Here is a 21,144-nt window from a genome sequence, read left to right as displayed (position 1 = left end):
CCTTTTAAGATGCTGATGGTAAGCTCTCTATTTGTGTTGCTGAATCAAACTACGTGTAGTTAGAACATCTGAGGAAATTAATAAGGGTGAACAACGATGACATTACAGTTTGAAAAGGAACTTGCACTTTGGGGCAGGCATAGAAAATCAAACCTCTGAATAAATTGCAATTTACTTTGCAACTAATATTCTGTTTTCCATTAGCTGCCATTTCAGATACCTAGATTCTGAAAATTCTAACCTTTCTTTCTGCACTGGAGTTACGGTGCTAGATTCACCACTAGTACAAGCAGCTGCATTGATGTCAGGGGACATGCATCTGCTTTGCCCAGCAGTGATCTTAGCTCATCATCCATTGCTTGTTGCCATGAAAATTAATGTAATATCTTAGTTTCATCATTATGGAACATTGAATTTTCAGAAGTATGTTTGATGACAGTATATGATAGGTACCATTCCAATAACAATAGAAAAGCTGGCAGCATATCACAACCAGTGGTTCAAGTAGATGAAAACAAATGAGAAACTCACAAATTTTGGTGCGTCTCACCACAGGTCTTACTGTTATAGGATGAAGCTGTGTTCCATAGAGTCGTAGGACTGGAAGGGACATCAAGGCGTCATCTAGTCCAGTCTCTTGCACTCATGGCAGGACTGAGTAGGTTATGGTGACTGGACATCAAGTAGAAGAGAATGGGAACAAAAGAAGAAATGTATTAAAAAGGAATTTCTGTCTCCATAGCAAGCGCATAGTCAACATATAAAATTGTGTGTATAGCTGTATGAAGATTGGTCTTGTTATCTTTTATAGTTGACCAAGTTGGAAAATTTTGTATTGATCTGAAAACAAATACATATTTGGGAGAATGGTAAGGGAATGTGATGGCTTAATCAAGTGTAATAATAATCAAGCTGGATATAATCAAGTGGAATTTGAAATTAATTTGCTAAGGTGAAAGTTTGGAAGAAAATATTTTGTTCTTCCTCTGTACTCTGTGTTAAGACAATATGAAACTTTGAAATGTCAGTGCTCAGTAGCAATAAAATGCCTCAGCCCCTATATTCTTTGAAGTGGAAAAAAGTCATAAATTCTTGGGGGAGGGGGGGAAGTCTATATTAAAATGTCCACATTCAGATGGCTCCCAGTACCTGTGGCCGCTGACGGGAGGCAAAAGATGGAGGAAGTAGGGGTAAGGGATGGTTCAGGTGATCATACAGTGAGAATATTAGTGATCTGTTTAGATACTTGTGAGAAAGTCAAGTAGAAGTGTAGAATGCGACTCTGATGAGCAGTCATAGGACTCTCATAGAGCGTTAAGGTACTGGTCTTTCAAAAGCTACACCAGAGTCAGAAAAGAAAAGAAAACAGTAGCCAGGAACCAAATGGAAAAAGCTGAGAGACTTGGGTTGCCAGACCTGGGAGTTTGATGCATATATCTGAGAGAAGAAATGGGACAAGCAAGCTTATGGGGAAATGACATCCAGAAGTTTTTATTCCATTATGTAAGTAGTATTGTTTGTGTACAACGGATCCCTAATCCACTCTTCCAGCAAGATAAACAGACAGTCCTGAATTTGGGAAAGTCTAAAGTTGAAAAGTGAATACAGGGAACATAAAATTAATGCTACTGATTTTTTAAAAAGACATGTATTTCAACAGAGTTTGCTTTGAGAAGCTCAGCACTTTAAAATCTGTCACAAGTTAAGCCTTCTCTGATCAAAATTATCCTCAAACTTTTTAATGTATTATATAAATTAAATTTCAGAGAAGTCAGTATATGTAGAAGATGCCAGTTTGACCTCACTGGAACCTGAAGAATTCCACTTGACCAAGAACAAGTTCAGCTTGGTTACCTACAATGTAGTCTTCCCTATGTGGGGGAGAGGTAGTCTAGTCATTAGGACCTTGAACCAGCAAAGACTTAAATGGAATTAATCACTCACATGTTTAATGTTACCACATGCGTCAAAGCTCTACTGCATCTGGCTTGTGGTTCACTCTGTCCTTGGCTTCTCAGGTGAGGCTGCCAACAAAAGTGACATCTAGTGCCAGTTCGTGAGGTTGCGATACTTTTACTTTTTTTCATGTGATTGCAGACTTGTATGCCATTTAGGTATATATGCGCACCTAGTGCACCGAAGTCAGAGAACTTTGCCTAGCAGTACGCATGGGGTGGTGCTCATGCCCTGTGACCCTAACCGGCTATGTAAGGGTGATATGGACCCAACTTTCTTCAATTCCTTCTTGCTGCCTGCAGCTAGAGTCAGAGCATTGTGTGTGTTGTTTTACCTCAGTCTTCTGAGATATTTGGTTGTATACAGTTGTTAGCATAGCTAAGTAATACCCTTAGGTTTAGTTTTTAGTTAGGTCGTTAGCTGCCCTGCGTGATGCCCTGACCAAGGTTTAAGCATTGTACGTCATGTGAGGTGGCTATTTCCAATACTGACCCACACATGTTGTGTGTGTTGTGTCTGGGAGAAAGGCACATTTAAAAAAAAAAGACCTTCCATCTGCAAGTCATTCAAGAAAAGAATGCAAGTGGCATGGGCCTTCTGCTTGAAACAGCATTTCTTGGAGTAGACCATGAGACCCGCTTTAGCACTGGGGTCCCCCCCACTGATCAACCAGCTTTCACAGTTTTCTTTGGAGCCATCAAATGATGTTGTACCAAGTTTGAGGACTGGTACCTCTTTGAAGAGGAAAAGAGGTTGTTTGCCTTTTTTTCTAGTCCTCTGAGAAAAAGATCCCACAAGACAAACTGGGACCATTTCACATCCTGGGGACATTCCTCTTTGTATCTTCAGAGGAGTGCTGACCAGCACTGTGGTTCTTCTGACATATGGGACGGAGCAGCTTCGTCTAACCAATCTCTGGTATCATGCTATGACCGGCAGCAGACTGTGCTTTCAATTCCAGTACCAGCCATGGGCCCTCTCTTGAGTCCGGTACCTATAACATCGGTGTCAACACTGTCTGTCTCCATGCCCCTGGTATACCAAGTGACATCAGATTTGCTTTGCCTCTCTGTTCCTGATTCCCTAATAGTTCAGGGGCTTTTGGGCTGCTGTGGCTTTAACCTCTTCTGACTATGCAAAGGGCACAGCAGACAGTGGTCTGCTTGCACAGTTGCTTGGTTCATTGGCACCACCTCCTGCACAGTCTAGGTCCCAGGCTTCACAGTTGTGGCCAGTGTCTTTGCAGTACTGAAGGGTTCATCAGCACTGATACACTCTTTGGCACAGTAATGATTGGTACTACAGACCCTGTCATCAGTCATAGTACTGACCCCAGCCTTGGCTCCGCTGTTTCCTAGGTACTGATGGGAAGTGCAGTGTCCTTTCCTGTACTGACACATTGGCTTCTCATTCATCCTACCTACCAATACCACCATGTTTGCTTTCACACGAGACTTGTTGTTTGTGGGCCCCATTGAAGATAGCTCTTCTGTTGTCATCTGAGGACTTCCAGGGCTTCTTGGAATCTGCTTTGGGGACATCTTTCTCTTTAGCCTCTAAGCACCTCTCTCAAAGGCACTTGAGACTATCCTCCCATAACAGGGACAGGAGCACCATGCTCAGTACCTACTGGTTACCTATGCCCATCTGTATTTCCAGTGGCCTCCTTGGATTCCTTGGGACATCAGTCAATCCCCAAAGTACCTTTTTTCGACGCAGTCCAGTGCAAAGTTGCCAGTCCTGGTTGGGGGTTCTGTTCCCATGCTGCCTCTGTTGCAGAAACAGGCTGATGTCATCCCTCCTGAGCTGTTTGAGCCTGATCCTCTTGTACAAGAGCTGGCTCCCATGCAGGAGCCTACACTGGCACTGTGGCCTGTTTTTTTGTTGTCACTGGATGTCTCTGCAGTACTGGAATCTTTCTCCTGTGCCTGAAAATGTTAAGGCATATTGGGATGTCCTGAGACATATGGTCTCTGCCATGGGCATTCAGGCCAAATTTGTACAGAAGAATATGCATAAGGTATAGAGTAGTCTCCAGGCATCAGCTCCAGGGAGGATGGCTCTCCTGATAAATGAAGCTCTCTTGGAACCTTCAAAGTTCCTGTGGAATACTTCAGACTCTTTGCCACCTGCAGTGAAGCATTCTGAGAAACATTGTTAGGTTCCCATGCAAGCCTAACTCTCTTGTAGTAAGTGCAGAAATTGACAGACCACAGCAGGGGAGGTACACCTCCAAACCTAAGGACAAAGAGTCCAAGAGACTGGATTTGAGGGGGAGAAAAATTTATACTATTTAATCATTACAGATGGCGCATCATGAACCATCAGGTGCTGCTATCCAGCTATGACTTTGTCAGTTGGGACTGCCAGAAGCTTCCATGAAATAGTTTGAAATGTTACTGCGGAGGGCCATATGGTGGTCAAACCTGGTTGCAGTCAGCTTTGGATGTGTGTCACTCTTCAGCCAGAATTGTCTGTGTCCATGAGGATGATTGTGTGATTTCAGAATTCTGGTATGGCTCTACCTGTTCAGCAAACAGGAGAGGACTGATCTTGTGACGGTTGGTTTTTGTTCTCAGACAAAACTGGTGAGACCTTGCATTTGTTTAAGACTCCCAGGCTAATGTTCATTGGGAGTTGTATCCTGGCCACAAAGGGGCCACCACTACAGCAGTCAGCAGCAGTGTTGTTCACAGTCTTTCTTCTGACAGCCCTCCTTCCCTGTGAGGCAGCTTCCAGGTAAATAACGTGCTGCATTACAACAGCTTATGAGGTAGCTCAGATTGTGCCTCCATGGAGATTGCAGGGGCCGTTTGACAAGAGCCCAAGTGACATGGATTATCATTCCTCAGTGATGTTTCAATTTTGGACCTTGTAGGGCTGGCACTTGGTCCTCTTTTACATACTTCTGCCAAGCACTGTGCTATCATGACTGCTCCAAGATCAGATGCAAACATTGGTAAGTCCGTCCTGCAGTCGTTATTTAAATAGATCCGACCCACCTCCCACGTGTACAGCTTGTAAGTCCCCTCAGTGGAATGCATATCTGCAACCACTCGAAGAAAGTGGTTGCTTACCTATTTGGTAACTGTTCTTCGAGATGTCAGTGCAGATGGGTATTCCACGACCCACCCTCCATCCTCTCTGCATTGGAGTCTCTACTCTTGTTGTTCTGTGCAGAGAAACTGAAGGGGATCGGGGCACCACCAATCTTTCAGAGCCGGAGAAGGGAGTTAGGACCACAGTGCTGAATACTCCCTCTACAAGTACTAGTAGGCAAACTTCTCTAGTTTCGATGTGCTGGGCATGCACATGCCTGCATGGAATACATGTCTGCACCCATATCATGAAGAACAGCAGTAACAGAACAGGTAACTAACCTGTTTTTTTATACATTGATGGTTGGATTGAGACCATCAAAATAACTTCACAGAGGGTCTTTCTACCCTACAATGTAAACTCATGGTTAATAGAACTTGAATTAGCAGACCCTGGGTTTGTTAACCTAGGGCTTGAGTGTCTACACTCATTTGTAACCTTGGATTAGGAATTGTTTAACCCTTGGTTCCAACCTAGGGCTCTAGTGTCTACATTGCATTATGAAGGCCTGAGTCCAAACACCCATATCCCAGACTTCCTAGCACCCTCCCAAAATGTGGCTACTCTAGCCCGTTGTTTGTGCTGTAGTTTTGGAAAACTTCACTGTCCATCACTTGACTGTTGAGAAGACAAAGAAAGTTGGCTTGTGTGGTTGTGGAATACTTCTGGTGACTCCCAAAGCTGCGTCTACAGCACAGAGCAGTAGGGCTTGAACCTGGGTCCCGGTCTGACTCAGGCTTGGACCCTCCACCCCTGTGGACCTGGATCCCTGGGTTAACGCAATTTGTCTATAGATGGAAGTGAGATTAGGCTGGAGCCTAAATTCTAACCCTGCGCTTACTTTTCAGAGTAGACATACCCAGAAGGGGCCTGAACCTCAGCTAATATAAATTAGTACAGATGCATTAACTTCAATGAAGCTGTGTTCATTTACACCAGATAAAGATCTGGTTCAAGATCTTCTTTTTTTTTTTTTTTTTTAATTTAAATAATCCCTCTTCTACCCTTTATCTGGTAGTCCATTTTATAATATAGAACGTAACATCTCACTTGTAATTTCAGATCCATTGCTGTCCCTTTGAGATGTGTGCAGCTGGGCTTTTGAATGCATAGGCAGTAGGAGATTTTTCAGGCAAGACTGCGGTTCCCGCCCACGTATCTGGAGATTACATAATCAGATCCTGTGCATGCTTCATGCAACTGGAAAATAGGGACAAATTAGAAACAGCAAAGTGAAATTAACACTTCTAGTTATTTTAAGGAAAGCTGGGAGCTGGCAGGTTTGCAGTATTATTATTGAGGAGACAGTGAAGTTGAGGGATTATTTTGGTGGGGAACAGTGATTCCAGATTGGATTCAGACTATGGGCCAGGTGGATGAGAACAAAGGTGATTTTAAGTCACATTTGTTCTCCCACAATCTTGTGGTAAATCACAGTACAGTCTGATCTCCAGCATAAATTAGAACTGTACTGTGTTCTCCTTGCCGAACTTGGTAAAATGCTATTATCTGCTTCCATGTGTTCAGAGGATAATGTATCATCTGAGAGGAAAGAAAGTAGTTAAACTACACCTCTACCCACCTTGCTATAATGCGGTCCTGGGGCGCCAACAATCCTTAGCGCATTATAGCTGAAATTGCATTATATCGGGGTAGGGGCGGCAGGGCTCCAGCAGGATTTAAAGGGCCTGGGGCTCCTCGCAGCAGCCGAAGCCCCGGACCCTTTAAAGCACTGCCAGAGCCCCGCTGCTACCACACTATATGCGAACCTGGGTTATATCGAGTTGCATTATAGTGGGGTAGAGGTGTATGTTTTTTGAACAGAAGGACCTTCTGGGCTTTTTCATTTTAAAAGGTGTCTTATTACTAGGGAAGGTTGAATAGTCAAATAAAAAAAAGTCCTAATATTCAAGTAATTTCAGTAGAATTTGTCAAATATGTTCACCAAATAGAATCTCACTAGCTGTGGAGATGATCAGAGAGTACTAAAAGTATTAACTGAATAAATTATTTGACTCATAGCAGTACAAACTGTTGAATCATCTGTTTACTTGAATACTATTTGATCAGCTGTCCTTAACTCATCTTTGTTTTTGCTATGCCTTATTTCCTTCTCTGGCTTTGCTCCACTTTTTTTTTTCTGTTCTTTTTTTCTGCTAGATCATGCTGTATCTTTTCCTGAGTTGTCTCAAGTGTCTGTCTTTTTCTTCTCTCACTCTTCCTCATCTCTTTTTTTTTTTTTTTTTTTTTTTTGCTATATTTTGCCCACTACTGCCTCTCCTGTATTGTCTTTTCATCCTTCTCCCTCCAAACTCTGAGTTGTACATTTCTCTTCTCTAATTTACCCCATTAGTCTCTCCCTCCCTTTCTTATGCTCATCCACATACACCTCTACCCCGATATAACGCTGTCTTCAGGAGCCAAAAAATCTTACCTCATTATAGGTGAAACCACGTTATATCGCGCTTGCTTTGATCCGCCGGAGCACGTAGCCCTGCCCCCCCAGAGCACTGCTTTACTTTGTTATATCCAAATTCATGTTATATTGGGTCGCATTATGTTGGGTAGAGGTGTACTCAGAAACTGCAGGACACTACAAAAAATAGAGGCCTTGCTCTCCAGGAACACCTGATCCCAGTCTCATGGAACAAAACTTAGAAGTTTTTGTGCGTAAATGTATGAAGTTGCAATTGAAAGCACCAATACATGTCCAGTAGTATGTACTGGAACACTCCAGTGGACTCTTTCCTGTGCTAATTAACTGATAGTCCTGATTTAAAGGAAAAAGTCTGAGAAGGCCTAAAATGATAAAGTTCTGTTTTGAATAAATGTGATTTACTGCATTTTATCTTTATGGGGCAATTTCTGTATTTAAAGGTGCTCAGACAGGAGAAATGAACATCTATTTAGCACCTGGTTAAACATCACTTGACCCCTTCCTTGATGCTGGCTAAATGCATCCCTATTAGGTAGAAGCATTGCTATTGCTGTGGCTGCTGTTCACTGTCACTAGAGTCAATTGTTTCTCTTGGAGAAGAGTGGATGAAGCAGCCATTCTGATTAAGTGGGTACTATATTATAAATTACTTGTTTCGTTGTCATTTCTGTAGCTTTTATTGAACTCTCTCCTATGGGCAGAGCAATGGAAATGTAAGAAAATAAGAGAACACATCAACATCTAGCATCGATTAACCTAATATAGTTTCTGTTAATAATTAGGCTGTTAGCATGTGAGTATTGCTGGTTTTGGTTAGAGATTTATATCTTTGATCTTGTCCAAACTTGGGCTTTTTAGATACTTAATTTTCTACTGTCAGGGGCAGGCAGTTTTGCAGAGGCAGGTAATTTTAACCACTGTGTTGTCTAACTAGCATTTTGCTGTTATTACAATCAACATTGGATCATTGCATCATTGGAGATGTAAACGTCTGAATTTGCTTGCCTAGATATACTCTTAGTGAATATTTTCTTTGTGATTATCTTTATAAATAATATAAAAGCATTTAAGCATGGTCACGATATTGAAGGAAAAATAGTTGAAGGAAATTGAACTCTACATAGTTTTTTTGCATTTCCAGCCATTGTACCTTGAAGCGCTCTCATTGCCAAATTTGAGCTTTTTTTTTTTTTCCAATGTAAAAAATTCTTTCTATAAAACATCTATTTGTTTTTTACCTCAGTTAAGTTCTGGATCATTTTGATTTATGACTTAATACAATTAATATTTATCAAAGCAAAGACTATTAGGTATATAGACTACGTGAAATAGTATGGAGAGGATCAGAAGAACAGTGCCATATCTGATCTCTGGATTTTATTTTCCAGATCTCTGGGTCAGGAGCATAATCTTTAATGAAAAGCTCTGTGTTACAGGCCACTCTTTAATTTCAAGGCTGTTGCCTCCATATCCTCACAGTTGTCTGAAAATATTAAATCACTAATTAATATTGCCTAGTTTATTGCTCTCAGCTAAATGAGAACATTTTCTCTTTGTATAGCAAACCACACTACCCTGCATGGATTAGTGCATATGCATTATGATAGTCTCTAATTACATGATGTCTCTCTGGTTTTTTTCCCCATGACAGGGCCCCTGTCTCATTCAGTGCAGAGAGTGGACCTGCTCTGGGGATGAATTGTAGCAAAGGAGGACCCCGTCTCAATCACTGCTGAGGTTAGAAGGTGTGTAGCGAATGAGGCAGCCGATTGCAGAAAGAGAAAAGATAGTCTCACACTTAATGGCAGTGGAGTGCTTCTCTGGATAATTTGATTCTATCCTTGCTGCTGCTACAGAGTTCCTATGTGGTGGTAATCAAATCCAAATTCGTTTCACTAACTGTCTGTTTTCCATTTTCTGGGTGCCTGACTTTCTGGGTGCCTAGGATCTGTTTTTTCAGAAGAGCTGCACACTCATTGTTGCAATTGAAGCCAATGGGAGCTGTGCTGTATAATGCTTAGTACTCTGAAAAATCAGGTCCTCAATATTACCCAGAATTAATGGATACTTTTGGCCCTAATCTCTGTGCCTTGACCACACACATAGGGGAGTTATCATAGGGGAGTTAGGAAAATAAATTAATGTTTGTGAAGTATTCAGATACTATAGTGATGGGCGCCATATAAAAGATCCTGAGGAAATAAATACTTCTGTCTTCAGAGCAGGATCTGAACAATGTGCAATAAGTAAGGTGTAGAGGTCAGACATTGAATAGTAAAGAGAAAACAAAATATTGAATAACTGCTCATTAAGTGAGCATCATCCATTTTGTGCACTAAATGAAACAGGTCCTGTGCAAAAGAAAAATAAATTTTGGTCATATAATTAAAGACTGTATCATTAGCCTTGTATATTAAAAATGGATACACTTGGACTGAGGTTGAGATAGAAATAAGAGGCAGACTTGTTGAAAGTCTCTGGGTAAGGATAAAAGGGGTGAAAAACAAGGGTGATGTCATGGGAGGGGTCTACTACAGACCACCAAACCAGGAAGAAGAGGTGGATGAGGCTTTTTTTAAACAACTAACAAAATCATCCAAAGCACAGAACTTGGTGGTGATGGGGTACTTCAACTACCCGGACATCTGTTGGGAAGATAACACAGTAGGGCACAGATTATCCGATCAGTTCTTGGAATGTACTGGAGGCAGTTTTTTATTTCAGAAGATGTAGAAAGCTACTGGTGGGAGACTGTTTTAGATTTGATTTTGACAAATAGGGAGGAACTGATTGAGAATTTGAAAGTGGAATGCAATTGAGTGAAAGTGATCATGAAATGGTAGAGTTCATGATTCTAAGGAATAGTAGGAGGGAGAACAGCACAATAAAGACAATGGATTTCAAGAGGGCAGACTTTAGCAAACTCAAGGAGTTGGTAGGTAAAATCCCAGGGGAAGCAAGTCTAAGGGGAAAAACAATTGAAGACAGGTGGCAGTTTTTCAAAGAGACATTATTAAGGGCATGAGAGAAAACTATCCCACTGCGTAGGAAAGATAGGAAATACCGCAAGAGACCACGTTGGCTTAACCAGAAGATCTTCAATCATCTAAAACTCAAAAAAGAGTCCTACAAAAAATGGCAACTTGATCAAATTACAAAGGATGAATAGAAACAAATAACATAAGTATGTTGGGACAAAATTAGAAAGGCCAAGGCACAAAATGAGATCAAACTAGGTGGGGACATAAAAGGTAACAAGAAAACATCCTACACATACTTTAGAAGCAAAAGGAAGACCAAGGACAGAGTAGACTGTTTACTCAATGAGGGGGGAAAGACAATAACAGAAAATGTGGAAATGGCAGAGGTGTTTAATGACTTATTTGTTTTGGTTTTCACCAAGAAGGTTAGTGGCAATTGGACATCTAACATAGTGAGTGCCAGTGAAAATGAGGTAGGATCAGAGCCTAAAATAGGGAAAGAACAAGTCAAAAATTATTTAGACAAGTTAGTTGTCTTTAAATCACAAAGGCCAGATGAAATGCATACTCAAGGAGCTGACTGAGGAGAGATCTGTGCCATTAGCTATTATCTTTGAAAAGTCATGGCAGACAGGAGAGATTCCAGAAGACTGGAAAAGGGTAAATATAGTGCCCATCTATAAAAAGGGAAATAAGGACAACCTGGGGAATTACAGACCAGTCATCTTAACTTCTGTATCTGAAAAGATAATGGAGCAAACAATTAAGAAATCAGTTTGCAGACACCTAGAAGATAATGAGATGATAAATAACAGTATGGATTTGTCAAGAACAAATCGTGTCAAACCAACCGGATAGCTTTCTTTGACAGGGTAACAAGCCTTGTGGATAGGGGGGAAATGGTAGATGTGGTATATCTTGACTTTAATAAGGCTTTTGATACCGTTTCTGATGACTTTCTTATAAACTAGGGAAATACAACCTAAGGTGGGTGCATAACTGGTTGGAAAATCATTCCCAGAGAGTAATCATCAGTAGTTCACAGTCATGCTGGATGGACATAACGAGTGGGGTCCCACAGGGATTGGTTCTGGGTCTGGTTCTGTTCAATATCTTCATCAATGATTTAGATAATGGCATAGAGAGTGCACTTATAAAGTTTGCAGATGATACCAGGCTGGGAGGGGGTTGCAAGTGCTTTAGAGGGTAGGATTAAAATTCAGAATCATCTGGACAAACTGGAGAAATGGTCTGAAGTAAATAGGATGAAATTCAATAAGGACAAATGCAAAGTATTCCACTTAGGATGGAACAATCAGTTGCAAAATGCGAAATGACTGCCTAGAAAGGAGTTCTGTGGAAAGGGGTCTGGGAGTCATACTGGAGCACAAGCTAAATGAGTCAACAGTGTAACACTGTTGTAAAAAAAGGAAACATCATTCTGTGATGTATTAGCAGGAGTATTGTAAGCAAGACACAAGAAGCAATTCTTCTGCTCTACTCTGCACTGATTAGGCCTCAACTGGAGTATTGTGTCCAGTCCTGGGCACCACATTTCGGGAAAGATGTGGACAAATTGGAGAAAGTCCAGAGAAGAAGAGCAACAAAAATGATTAAAGGGCTAGAAAAACATGACCTATGAGGGAAGATTGAAAAAATTAGGTTTGTTTAGTCTGGAGAAGAGAAGACTCAGAGTACATAAAAGGTTGTTGAGGAGGGAGAAAAATTGTTCTTCTTAACCTCTGACTTTAGGACAAGAAGCAATGGGCTTAAATTGCAAGGACGGTTTAGGTTGGACATTAGGGAAAAACTTCCTAACTGTCAGAGTAGTTGAGCACTGGAATAAATTGCCTAGGGAGGTTGTGGAATCTCCCTCATTAGGGATTTTTAAGAGTAGGTTGAACAAACACCTGTCAGGGATAGTCTAGATAATACTTAGTCCTGCCTTGAGTGCAGGGGACTGGATGAGATGACCTCTCGAGGTCCCTTCCAGTTCTGTGATTCTAAGACTGCACAGGTAACTTTAATTATGGCATTTCTTAAATTCTGAGTGCTTGACTTTGCAACCTTAAAATGTTCTTTTAATATAAGTTGTGTGTGATATATAAAATTGTTGAAACTTTTAAGTCTGTTATTACATGGCCCTGTAGAGCATGTACCATTGGAAAGGGGAGATTGTCAGATCCCAGCGGGACTCATTGCTTTCACTTAACCCTGGAATGTCCAAAGACAGATTGCATTTCTGCATGTTTATGGACTGAAAACAGTTTTCATTCACTTATAGAGGCACGTTTGGGCTCAGTGTAACAAAGTCACATGGCTCTACAGACATTTTTGTTTTCAGAATTAGTACCAATAGCATTTCTTTGGGAGGGGAGGGAAGCTACCCTCAACTATACCTACGAAAGTTTTTTTTCTGTAAATTTATGTGGCAGATACAGAGTACATAATGGCTTGGTGTATGGAGGTTTTATCAGCAGGAGTTTAGAATGGTCACATTACTCATGAGTGGCTTGGTCAATATCAAGATTTTGATACTAGATGAAAGGGGTGAATGTGAGAGAGAAAAGGGAGAAGAGGGGCATGAGTGGATGGAAGAGTGAATGAATAGGAAACTGAGAAGCTCCCCATTCTATTCCTATAAAGTTCCTATTTAGATCTTCAGAGTTGCAAGATATCTGCCTAGAACGAATTACTGATCCAGGACGGAACATTACTTTTTCGGGGCATGGGCCAATGTAATTTTGGGATGAATTCCATGTTTGGGGGGAGAAGAAAACATTTCTATAGGAGTTTAATTTAAAAATAACTATATAAAACTTTGTGCTTGTTTGAAGCCACTGCCAGGTTTAAAGTGCCAGAATAAGTCTCAGTGGAAATTGATGAGTGGGCAGAGTGTTAGTGATGCCGTCAGAAGTTTACAATAACTAAAATTATCACATGGCTCTGCAGTTGAGCATTGCCACCTTCTATATGGGGTGCATACACAAGATAGGCAGTCGCCACAAGGTGGGGTCTCCCCAGCCCATACTAACTACTTCCAAGAACAAATAGTCTGAGTATGAACAGAGATTTTCTTTCACTGAGCTTTTGATCCACGTTCATCTTCTCCCTTGGTCAGCACAGCTTCTTCCCCACTCTTGCTCCCCCTTTCTTGCCTGGTATATAAAGCATATGGATCTGATTGAGCAGCATGGACCTCTCAGGTCCCTTTGAACAAGGATAAGAGAGGAAGGTTTTGGGAATCCCAAGTTTCATGGGGGTGCTGGGATGTGACAGCCTCAGTGTCCATAGTCCTAATAAGATCCAGAGGGTATTAAATCCCCTCACAGTTGGATGTGCTTGCACTATATTTCTGAACTGGAAATGTGCTGAGGCAGTCTGACATCCCTCCTGTTGTAAGGGGCTTATGAACGTAACAGAAATTCAGTTCCAAAAAAGGGAGCAGTACCTCTGACTGGCTTAGATATATTTAGATTTTGATTGGTAAGAGAGGTTCTTCTTTGAGTAGTGTCCCTGTGAGTGCTCCACTTTAGGTGCAGATACGCCCCTGTAACTGTTTGGTGGCAGTGCCTTCTTTGGCCTGTGCATCTGCCATACACAGAGGACTGTCTGGGTGAATCTTCCTCAGTTCCTTCTCAACCACCTTTGGCTGTTTAACATGTGCCTGTTTGCTGTGTGCCTGTTCCCTCTTTCACAAGTGTTTTAGTTTTGTTAGTTGTTGGAATATTTATTCCCCTTTTTTCTTTTTTCCCTGTTGAGGGTCTTGAATGAGTGTTCTTCTGTCAGGGATGTTGGGCTCTGCAGGCTTCAAAAGGCAACTCTCTTGTAAAGAAGCAATCCCCATTAGTGACAGGCACTCCAAGTACATTCTTTATTTGGGGGATTCACATATTCCCAGCAAGTGCAAAATCTGCACTTCTTTTACGGGAAGATCCCGGAAGAACAGAGAAATAGACTGTATGCTTTTAATGATGGAGCAAGCCTCAAGACCAGCTTCTGACTTGGGTGCAGAAACTCCCCCTCCTACAGGGACCCCGTCACCTCTGTCAGTGCCTTGTCATCATCGAGAGCATGGTCACCGAGAGCTTCAAAGCTTTCATTGAAACCCTGGTCTCCAACACTCCCCTTGAATGAGTAACCCATAACTGCACCAGCGGTACTGAGAGCTTCCCCTCAAAGTCTAAGGAGAGCGATAAGAGGAGCACAACCGAGAGTCCCTCATCAAAGATCTGGTCACTGGAGACCTCTGGCCCCAAGAGTAGTGCTGCTGAGGTTCTGAGCACTTAGGGAACAGTGAAGCTTGCTAAGATTTAAACTACTTCAGTGGTAAAGGGCTCAGTTCTGAAGAGGACTACAGCCAAGAAAACGACTTCAACCCTGATGGTCAGCACCTCACAAACAGCTTCTGCAACATCAATGCCTGTACAAAGTTCTGTTGGTACAGTTCAGCTCAGAACCACAGGGAACGCACAACACTTTGCTCGCCAGTACCATCCATCCCTTCTCTCCACTCTGAGCCTGAGGAGGCCTTTGAGGAGCAAGAGGCAAGGGTGGACGAGGAGGTTAACCGCCCCCCCCCTTACAAACATTTCTTTGTTGTCATCTGATGAGACAGTAATGCCGCCACCGTCATCATTAGGTCATGACGTTAGGCAATTCCAGGACCTGTTGAAGTAGCACAATGACACCATGCAAATCACCCTGAAAGAAGACCAGGATTCCCATCACAAGCTCCTGGACATATTGCACACCTGTATCTCAGCATGGGTAGCACTGCGAATTAATGAATCCCTCCATGAGCCAGTAAAAACCATCTGGCAAACTTCAGCAACACTCCCTCCCACATGCAAGTAGACTGCTAATAAATACGATGTCCGGGCCAGGGATTCTGAGATTTTATTCTCGCACAGCACCAAAATCTCTGATTGTGGACACAGTCAATGAAAGCTGCAGGGAACATACCCCAAAGCCACCCCGTATAATAACAGAAAGGTCTGGATCTTTTTGGTCAAAAGAGTTACTAGTCAGCAACACTACTGTTCAAGATAGCTAATCACTACGCTGTACTGTCAGAATATGACTACCTGACCTATCAGAAGTTTAATGCTTTTATTGACCATTTGCCACAAGAACTTTGAGAACAGTTCGTGGCAAAACTTCACTGCAAGCTTCACTCAGTGTGAAGAGTTAAGGAGTAGGTGGAGCTATATAGTGCCAACCTCTTGGGTACTGGTTTGCAGAGCACAGTGCATCTCTGGGAGCATTGTGTTGCCCATTTCTGCAAAACCTGGGAATTTTGAGATGCCTCCTTATAATCACCATAGGCTGGTGAAGCTGGGAACTGCCCACAATGCAGAGCTGGGGTTAATGCTACTGTCTAGCACTGAAGTGTTTAAATGTCAAGTAGATGACTGCATGCTGAATCTGATGATTTTTCTGGTACAGATTTAAGCCTTTCAGATAAACCTGGATCTCTTTATCTCCTGGTTAACCCAAAATTTCTGTTCACGAATGAATAGATGGAACTTTGACTTGGATAATTTCTGTTTTGTATTTTACCCAATTACAAGATAGAAAACAATAGCCTGCCAGCTGCTGCCTTCTGTGGGTTAAATGTGTAGCATTGTTGGCTAGGATTACAGCTAGCATTGTTCATGGAGTCTGTAGTTTAAAACCACTTTGATATTTGGCATTTAAGGTATTAAAACATTGACATGGCAAGTGAAATAATTGGTGTAACAACAACTGATAGTTTAAGTCTGTCAGGGTATGATTGCAACTGCAAGTTTATTTTATGACTTTAGATTATTAGTTTAAATGAGAGGTCACTGTGCTTTTGTGTAATTCATGTCTCTCCTTAAAAGACACCTCTTCATAAAAATCAAACCTTCTTTCTATCCTGCCTTCGCATCACTTCCAGTCCCTCCCTCTTCTGAGCTATTGTCTGGTATGTTATTGCCTTTAAATTATAAACTCTTCAGGTTAGGAAACCTGTTTTGTAAAGAACCTTGTAAATGCAGTGGCAGAGAAATGTTTTATGCAGTATATACACATTGATGCAATCATATTAAAAGAAAAATAGTTTAAGGGGCAAGACCATTAAATTCCTGTCCTGCATCTGCCTCCATGCAGTTCACCTAGGCAAATTCAGTTGCAAGATTCATAGATTACAAGGCCAATGGGACCATCTAGTCTGGCCTGTTGGGTGACGCAGGCCGTGGACTTCCTTGAATTCATTCCTGTTTGAACTTGAGCTTATTTTTTTGGAAAAACTTGCAATCTTGATTTTAGAATTGCCACACATGGAGACTCCACCACAACCTTTGGTAAGTTGTTCCAATAATTAATTACCCTCACCATTTAAAGATTTGCATCTTATTTGTAGTCTGAATCTATCTTGCTTCAAATTCAAGCCATTGGATCTTGCCCTTAGACCTGCAGCTGCATTGAAGCAGGGATCTCATAGCACAGTAAGAAACTGGGAAGGAATGATGGAGTTAGAATAAAGCTTTAGAATGGATCGGCTTTTTCAAACTTACATTCATGATACTTATGATGTAATTTTGTTCCAGCTGGCAGGCCTGCAGCTCAGATCCTTAGGGTCTGTATGAAATAATTATCATTTCAGGGTAACTTAAAATACAGTGTTAATTACATTTTCAAACAGGAAATACTCCCCCACACCCTTTTGGGATTTTGTTGCAAGTGCAAGTTTTACAATTTTTAGCAAAACCTTAGCAATTCACCTTTGAACACCTTTATTGGGGATTTAGCTTTCTGTAGCAAATGCAGAACGGATAGCTCAAGAATCTTGTTCTTGACTTGTTCACATTTTCCCTTAATTATTGTATGTTAAGTAGGGTTAAAGACTTAAAAACAAACTGACATTTATATTTTTATTCAAGAGTTTGATGGGTCATACATAGTAGGCAGGACGTTGAGTCAAGACAGAGTATATTATACTTTCATGATACAAGTGTAAATGTTGTAATTGAACGAGTTACATCAGTATTCTTTCTTCTGGTATTTTATTTTCTCGAGGCTACAGATCTAATTATTTTTGAGTTCCTCTGGGGGAAGCAACATTTTTCTTACACTCACAAGCCTTGACAACAATATTTTTCCTGTGTGTTTTGTGTGTATACCCATGTATTATATAGAAGGCTACAATTATGTCATGGAATCCATGACTTGCAGCGACCTCCGTGACATTGGGGGCCCCCAGCTGCCCTGTAGTGTGAAAAACTGCTACTTAGAGTGTACTGAGCATTCTCAGTAACATCTGCTGAAGCAAGCAGCAGGGGACCCCTGCAGCAGCCCAGCCTCTGTGGGCCATGGGGGACCCTTGCAACTGATAGGCAAAGGCAGGGACTCCTCAGATCCCCAGCTGCCACCGCTGACAGGATCCCTGCGCCCTCTCCCCCCAGCAGCTGTTCAGCTTCCGCGAGCAGCCGGTCCCTTCCTATGCTGTAGGAGCTGCTCAGTGGCTGCTGGAAGAGCCATTCTCCCTCTCCACCTTCTCCCAAGCTGGTGGTGGAGTGGTGGGATCTAGGAGCTGCTCAGTGACTACAAGCAGCCATCTCCCACCCCTGCAGCTCCCAGCTGCCTCCGGCCACAGCAGAGGGACCCCAGAGCTGCTTAGTGGCAGCTGGAAGGGGCCCTCCACTGTTCTCCAACTGGTGGTGGTGGGGAAACGCCCCCCCCCCATGGTCTATCTCTGCAGGGCAGACCCCTCAGCTCCCAGCTGCTACAGGTGGGGGAGGGGCAGGGTGCTGGGCCCTCATTGCTGACAAAATGGGGAGGGAAAATTTTAGTAAAAGTCAGACAAAGGTCAAGACAAGTCCTTGCTTCTCCGAGGTGGAGGCATGGCTAGGGAACTCTGCACACTACCTCTACCCACAGGTTCCACCCCTGTGGTTCCCACTGGCCACAGTTCCCAGCCAATGGGTGCTGCGGAGCCAGTGCTTGGGGTGAGACTGAAGCAGTGCACAGAGCTGCCTAGGAGCAGCAGGGACAGGTCACTGATTGTGGGGAGCCACCTGAGGTGAATGCCCCCCCAGATCCAGCACCCCGAAACCACCTGCATTCCAACCCCCTGGCTCGAGCCCCTGACCGCACCCCAACTCCCTCTCAGAGCCCACATCCCACACTGCCTCCCATGCCCCAACCACCAGCCCCGCACCCCTTCACGCACCCAAACTTTCCTTCCTCTTAGTTAACTGGAATTCCCCCCCCCGCCATTCCTCCAACATGTGTTGATAAAAAAGCTTTTACTGTAGTTTCCACCATCACCAAGATGCCCTAGTGTGTAGAACAGAGCAGTAAATGGATTTGGCCAGTTTTCTCAAGCTTAAACCTAGAAAAGACAGAATGAAAGTCAAAGGAGAGGAAAACCTTAACCTCAACTATGATCTGTGGTATTGGATTACAGATTGCCACAGTGGCTTGAAACCTTGTGGTCAAACTGGAGTCATCACTACTCCTGGACGTGCCATTGTCATAGTGATCAGGAGTTTCTCCGTCTCTCTCTCTCTAACAAACTTGCATCATTCTCTCAGACAGGAACCTAGCCATGATGATCCATGCTTTTGCCTCCTTCAAGTTAGGTGACTGCACCTCACTTAACATGGGGCTAAACACAGCTTCCACAAGAAAGCAGAAGACTTACAGCTCTCAGTACCCTGCTTTATATTCCACAATGATCAATTTGGCTGGCTGTCCATTCACTCTAGAAGAGAATTCCAATCTACTGTCCCCTTGAATGATTGTAACCTGTCTCCCTCAGATCGCCTTACCTTCTGCAACCCTCCAGGACATCTATGCAGTGGCATAGCCAGGTTCTAAGAGCAGGGGGAGCAAACATTAAAAAAGCCCCCCCACCCTTGGCTCCTCCTCTGGCCGTTCCGCCCCCTGCTTGGCTGGCTCCTCCAGCCGCGCTGCGGGCTGCCATACTGCGCCCCCCCTCGCTCCTCCGGCTATGCCACTCCCCCCCATGACTCCTCTGGCTGTGCTGTGCCGCCCCTGCCCCCACACCCCATGACTCCTCTGGCTGTTCCGCCGCCCTCCCCATGGCTCCTCCGGCTGTGCTGCCCCCCGCTTGCCTGCAGGAGTCCAGCACAAGCCTGGCAGACCAAGCTTCAGAGCGGAGCGTGGGCCCTGCCCGCTGACACCATGGTAACCCTTAACTAAGGTGCCACTTTTGGAAAATGTGCTGAGGGGAAGCAGCTGCTTCTCCTGCACGCCCCCTAGCTACGCTACTGCATCTATGCTCCATGGGGACAGTGCAGCTGCAGAGACCTAGATTTAGACCCTCAAGTCTGGGAGCCAAAGCTTTCTCAATACCAGGACCCTAGCTCTAGTGTAGGAAGAGTCATACAAAGCCCAAGCCTGGCTAGGTCTGAAATGCACCTTTTCAATTTTCACTTTTCTCCAAAAATCATTCCTATTTAATAAATTTTAAAAGTAAAGTTGAACAGCATATTTGTACACCCCTGTTGCCTGGAGGAATGTAGAGAGAAAACACCATTTAGACTAGTTTCTTTGGCTTCTTTCTTACTTTTGTTCAGCACTAAGGCTCTGATGTAGCAAATCACTTAAATATTTACTAAACTTTAAGCATGTGAATAGTTCCAGTGGCTTCAAAGGGAGTATTCCTCATTTGCTCAAGTGTTTTTCTGGATTGTGCCCTTGGATGCCTAGGTAATAGGTTCCATATACATAGCACAGATAGGCAGGAGCAATGTTGGCTGAAACTTGTTTTTCTGAATTGCCTTCTTGTATACTGTAATCTAGGAAATGGCTATGTATATAAATTGCTACTATTACATGTTCTAGACCCTGACATATGATTCAGCCTGATTATTTGGGCTTTTGAAAGTTGAGGAAACTTCGGAACAGATTGGGTTAATTCCCAAAGCTTGATATGCTATTGCATAATTTTAGAAATCAGCTCCAAAAATGGTATTTAGAAAGATTCCAGGTAGGCATGGTAGAGTGAGTTCAGTTTTTCAATAGGCAAATTGTATCCCTGCATTGACTTCTTTGCATAGATTAGAGATTTTATAACACACTAAAAGAAGATCTACAAGAACTAGGAGTGTCTTTTTGTTTTTTCCCTATGATTATTTAAAAAAAAAATGAAATCTTTGAGTTTCTGTTTCTTTTGATGGCAGGAGACTGATTAGGGAGATCATCATCACTTGACGTACCCATTTAACACACTTTGACCTTTATGGGGATTATGTTTCTGCCATCATGAGAATATTCCCCTAAATGGCTAACCAGTATTAAGCTAAGATAAGCAGCCCACCAGAGTGAAGAAGGCAATATAGAAAAACAGACATATCTCAGGTATTAAGGACCAAATTGAGATTGTCTAGGTTAGTGTAAGGAGACTCTCAATTCCTGCTTGAGCAGCAAAGAATCCTGTGGCACCTTATAGACTAACAGACGCATGTAATGGAAATTTCCAGGGGCAGGTATATATATGCTAGCAAGCTAGAGATAACGAGGTCAGTTCAATCAGGGAGGATGAGGCCCTATTCTAGCAGTTGAGGTGTGAAAACCAAGAGAGGAGAAACTGGTTCTGTAATTGGCAAGCCATTCAGTCTTTGTTCAATCCTGAGCTGATGGTGTCAAATTTGCAGATGAACTGAAGCTCAGCAGTTT

At 42.8% G+C, this 21,144-nt stretch overlaps 1 protein-coding gene across 4 annotated transcripts in view; it reads left to right on the top strand.

The window, feature by feature from the left end:
* The window catches only part of CCNY (cyclin Y), a 231,379-nt gene that overhangs the window by 119,924 nt on the left and 90,311 nt on the right, over positions 1 to 21,144 (top strand). Inside the window, exon 2 of one of the 4 annotated variants that reach the window (XM_050939149.1) lies at positions 9,144 to 9,237. The exons of the other annotated variants lie outside the window; for them this stretch is intronic. The gene's annotated coding sequence lies outside the window, so the exon portion shown is untranslated. The remainder of the gene's footprint in view (positions 1 to 9,143; positions 9,238 to 21,144) is intronic. 4 annotated transcript variants of the gene reach the window in all.

This window comes from Gopherus flavomarginatus, chromosome 2, assembly GCF_025201925.1.
Source record: "Gopherus flavomarginatus isolate rGopFla2 chromosome 2, rGopFla2.mat.asm, whole genome shotgun sequence".
Classification (NCBI taxonomy): Eukaryota; Metazoa; Chordata; order Testudines; family Testudinidae; genus Gopherus; species Gopherus flavomarginatus.
This window is presented reverse-complemented; position numbering and strand designations above follow the sequence as displayed.